This window comes from Euprymna scolopes, chromosome 1 (genome assembly GCF_053919585.1).
Source record: "Euprymna scolopes isolate OS-2025 chromosome 1, ASM5391958v1, whole genome shotgun sequence".
NCBI lineage: Eukaryota > Metazoa > Mollusca > Cephalopoda > Sepiida > Sepiolidae > Euprymna > Euprymna scolopes.
In genome coordinates this window covers 156945093-156950629 of record NC_136482.1, presented here as the reverse complement: position 1 = coordinate 156950629, position 5537 = coordinate 156945093, and positions in this window count along the sequence as shown.

Here is a 5537-nt window from a genome sequence, read left to right as displayed (position 1 = left end):
CTTTGCATGTTTACTGATGCGTTGACGATGCTTATACACATCTAGCTTTTTATTTATGTGCCTAGTTAACTGTACAATTCATATTAGATTTCTCTCACTCTTTTTGTACTCTATATCTCTCTCTTTCTCTCTCTCTTTCTCTCTCTCTCTTTCTCTCTCTCTTTCTCTCTCTCTCTCTCTATATATATATACATGTATATACAGAGAGAGAGAGAGAGAGAGAGAGAGAAAGAGAAAGAGTTGGGGGAAGAGAAAAGGAGAGATGAGTGCTGGTAGTTGTGTATGCGTGTGAGTGTGCGTGTGGAGGCGGGTGTGACTGTGTGTTTATATGTTTTAGTAATTTTAAATGGTTATTAAATCGGAATATACAAAGTGATTATAAGATGGTCGCTTAAACCACTCGTCATAATATATAAAAGAAAGGGTAATATAGTCAATTATATATATATATATATATATATATATATATATATATATATATATATATATATATATATATATATATATATATATTTAAAAGAGTGTAGCCATCAACAATTGTGGGTTTTTTTTAAGGTTTTCATCATATTTTTATTTTAAAATATTTTTATAACGCGTTTCGAGCTTAGGGTGTGCTCTCTTCAGATGTTTTCGTAAACAGTTTTTCTTTAAAATGGGAGTTTGTAGAGTTATTTTTACCTCCGCTGATACTAAATGTGTTTTTTAGAGTGATGTGTGGTCTCAGACATTCTGTCTCCAACTGTAAGTGTTCAAAGTGTCCGGTCAAAGTTAGATTCAAAGAGGGGTTTTTGGTCCATTTGGTGAAGGTTTTTATGGTTTTTTTATGGTTCTTTTTAAAGACTTTCTTTCCCCATGTATAGCACACACTCACACGCAATCACACACGCATACATATACATACATGTACATGTACACATGCACACGCACACGCACGCAGGCACACATACATACACACACGCACATACATAGAAATATATGTAGGAGCATACATATATACATACCCACCTACACACTCACACATGTACTCACACACATCCACCACTAACACGTCAATTATTTTTATTTTTTTATTTTTTATTTTATATATATATATATATATATATATATATATATATATTTCCCAACCAAAACACGCATGTATATATTCGCTTAATCATTCAGACATAAGTACACGCACACACACACACACAAGTAAGATGGAGAATAGGTAGAAGATATATATATACACACATATACACGCACATACACACATATATATATACACACATACATGTATGTGAATATTCACTCACAAACATTCACATACTATGTAGGCACATACACATACACACACACACATGCACACACACAGACATATGCAGGGGCTCACACATACGCGTATATCCATATCCACACGAACACATATACCCACTCATATATATGCATACATATGTATATATATACACACACACATACAGATGTGTATACATTCATCCACACACATATATATATATATATATGGGCACATGCACTCACAATCACACATACACATACATATTCATATATCCCACCTTATGTATATATTGGTTGAAGTTTTCTTTCTCTTCTAATCCAAGCACATATGCATACATGGATTCGGTCACCCAAACATAAGTGCACGTACACACACAAACAAGATGTAGCATAGATAACAGATGATATATATATACACACACACGCATGCACAATCATATGTATACACTCACACACACACACATATATAAATGCACACACGTGCGTACATACACATACATACGTATTGTTTAGTTTAGAGAAATGGTACTGTACTGGGTATGGACGCGCACCCGTGAAAGTGTGCGCGTGCTTTATTGTGCTTTCTTTTCTTTTTTTGTGTGAGGGTGCACATTTACCCCAGTATGCATGCGTGTAAGTGTATTTTGTGTTTTGCCTATTTATGTGTATAATTATGGAGAGATGTTTAAGGCGGGGTTAAACTTTGCTATGAAGTTTTTTTCTTGTGTTAGCAAGTAGAAGTAGTTGTCAGTTTGGAAGATGGGCATTATCTCGAATCTGCCTCCACTGCATGTGTGTATATGTTGTGATACATGCAGGTGTCTATTTTCCGCGATTTTGATGTTGGATCGGTGTAGGGCTACTCTATTACTAAGGTTTTTTGTAGCGCCTATGTAGGATTTATCGCATGCTAGACATTTTATTACATAGATCACGTTTTTTGAGGTGCAATCTAAGTTTTTTTTAATTTTGAATGTTTGTATGGGGTTCGTAAATGTGTATGTGTTTCCCTCTAATATTATGTTGCAGACTCCACATCGTTGTTTGTTGCATTTTGTGACTACTTTTGTTGCGTCTTGATTGAGTTTGGATGAGGTAAGAATGCGTTTTAGGTTTTTGGGTTGGCGTTTGCTTTTTATTATTTTTGTTGTTTTAAGGAAGTTGTTTAGTTTGCTGTTTTGGTTAAGTAGGACGAGGTTTTTCGTTATCTCTGTGAAAAGCTCTGGGTTGTTTGTGTTGTGTGTGGAGACGTATGTTAGGATTTGTTCTTTGTTTCGTTCTTTAGGGGTTCTCAAATCTTCTACTGGTATATTTGTTGCAAGTTGGATCTCTTTGTCTATAAGTTGTGATGGGTGTTCTTGTGGATATGGATATACGCGTATGTGTGAGCCCCTGCATATGTCTGTGTGTGCGCATGTGTGTGTATGTGTATGTGCCTATATAGTATGTGGATGTTTGTGAGTGTATATGCACATACATGTATGTGTGTATATATATGTGTGTATGTGCGTGTATATGTGTGTGTATATATATCTTCTCCTACCTATTCTCCATCTTATTTGTGTGTGTGTGTGCGTGTACTTATGTCTAGATGATTAAGCGCATATATACATGCGTGTTTTAGTTGGGGAAAAAAAAAAATATATATATATATATATATAAAATAAATGATAAAAAAATAAAAATAATTGACGTGTTAGTGGTGGATGTGTGTGAGTACATGTGTGAGTGTGTAGGTGGGTATGTATATATGTATGCTCCTACATATATTTCTATGTATGTGCGTGTGTGTATGTATGTGTGCCTGCGTGCGTGTGCGTGTGCATGTGTACATGTACATGTATGTATATGTATGCGTGTGTGATTGTGTGTGAGTGTGTGCTATACATGGGGAAAGAAAGTCTTTAAAAAGAACCCTAAAAAAACCATAAAAACCTTCACCAAATGGACCAAAAGCCCCTCTTTGAATCTAACTTTGACCGGACACTTTGAACACTTACAGTTGGAGACAGAATGTCTGAGACCACACATCACTCTGAAAACACACATTTAGTATCAGTGGAGGTAAAAATAACTCTACAAACTCCCATTTTAATAAAAAACTGTTTACGAAAACATTTGAAGAGAGCACACCCTAAGCTCGAAACGCGTTATAAAAATATTTTAAAATAAAAATATGATGAAAACCTTTAAAAAAAAAACCCACAATTGTTGATGGCTACACTCTTTTAAATATACATTTTTTTCTCTTGTTGGAACTACACAACCATAACTTTAAATATATATATATATATATATATATATATATATATATATATATATATATAGTAGTAGTAGTAAGTTAGAAAATATATATGGCAATTAAGCTACACGGAATATTCCGCGTTTCATCCGCACTAGGATTCGTCAGGCTGCTATATATACACTTGTGCCCGATATTATTCATACCCCTCGGATCTTTGAGATTTCTATAAGAATATTGCTCAAACCAGAAGGTAGACAATATTAAAGGGATTTCAAACAATAAATCAAGCATAAGCATTTAATTTAAACTCAACAAATAAATAAATTATGCAAGTTTGAAACATTATACAAAGAAAAACAATAATGGCACTAGTTCAAAATTATTCATACCTCTCTTACTAATAGTCAGTAGCATGCCCTTTATTCTTAATAACTGCCTTTAACCGTTTGGGATATTTATCAACAAGGTTTTTACAAGCATCAACACTGATTTTTGACCATTCTTCAATGCAGTAGTTCTCCAAATCCCTCAAATTTCTAGGTTTCCGCTTTTTAACCTCAGTTTTCAATATGTGCCAGAGGTTTTCGATAGGGTTCAGGTCGGGACTCTGGCTAGGCCATTCCAAAACATTAATTTGATTATCCTCAAACCATTTCTTGACTATTTTGGCAGTATGTTTTGGATCATTATCCTGTTGAAGGACCCAGTTTGGTCCTAAATGGAGCTTCTCCGCATCCTGTCTAATGTTTTTCTGGAGTATCTCCAAATATTGCTCCTTCTTCATGGTTCCATCTATCTTGACCAAACTACCTGGACCACTAGCCGAAAAGGAGCCCCAAAACATTAGGCTACCACCACAATGTTTCACCGTGGGTATGGTGTTCTTTGGGTTGTAAGCTTCTCCTTTCTTCCTTCAAACGTAAGAAGCATCCATATGGCCAAACAATTCAATTTTTGTTTCGTCAGTCCACAAAATACTTGAGAAAATGGACTCTGGAGAATTCACATGGGTCCTAGCAAACTTTAGACGTGCTGCAAGGTGTTTTCCGGTGTGCAATGGAGTCCTTCTTGGTCTTCTTCCTTTCAGACCATTTTCATGCAGAGTCCTTTGCAATGTTTGCCTTGATATTTTTATGCCAGAAGACTCCAGATTTTCTAAAATGTCCTTATTAGTGGTGGTTGGATTTGCATTAACACTTCTTACAATATTCCTGGTGGCTCTAGCAGACAGTTTCCTTTTCCTTCCTCTACCAATCAAGTTGTTTGTTGTGTGGTGGCTCTGGAATTTTTTGATGATGCTCTGTACTGTTGCTGTAGGGACCTCAAATTTCTTGGAAATTGACTTGTAACCTAAACCATCCTTATGTGAATTCACAATTTTAGTCCTAAGATCATTACTAAGCTCTTTTTTCTTCCTCATTCTAATAATTTTTATTCTTTTATTGGTTTTCAGTTGATATCATTTTAATTTCTGAAAAATGCAAAAAACGAAATGAAATTAATCAAAGGTTGTATAAAAGCATTCAAAATAAGAATCAAACAGAAAACAAACAGTCAGAAACTCGATTAATACTGAAAAAATAAGGGGGTATGATTATTTTTGAACATTGCAGATTTTATAAATAGCTGTATATTTCTTTTATTACAAGTATCCCGAGATTTTAAAATGACGAAAATGATCAGAAGAGGTTTATTAAGAATATGTATCAATATGGACGTAAACAATAAATTCTTATAAAAGTTACACCTAATAAACTCAATTTTCAAGGGGGGTATGAATAATATCGGGCACAAGTGTATATATGGATACCCAACGTTGCCAGAGTTGAGATGAAGTTCGGTTTGGACACGACTGGTATACTAAGAATATTAAGCAGTTTTTCATGTCAACTCCATCGTTACCCAAACAAAAATTTCAAAAATAAAAGAACGAATGAAAACACGAAAATGTGACCCCCCCCCCCCAAAAAAAAAGAAGTACGTGACAAACTCTCTAACAAATATTTCGGCAGAAGGGATA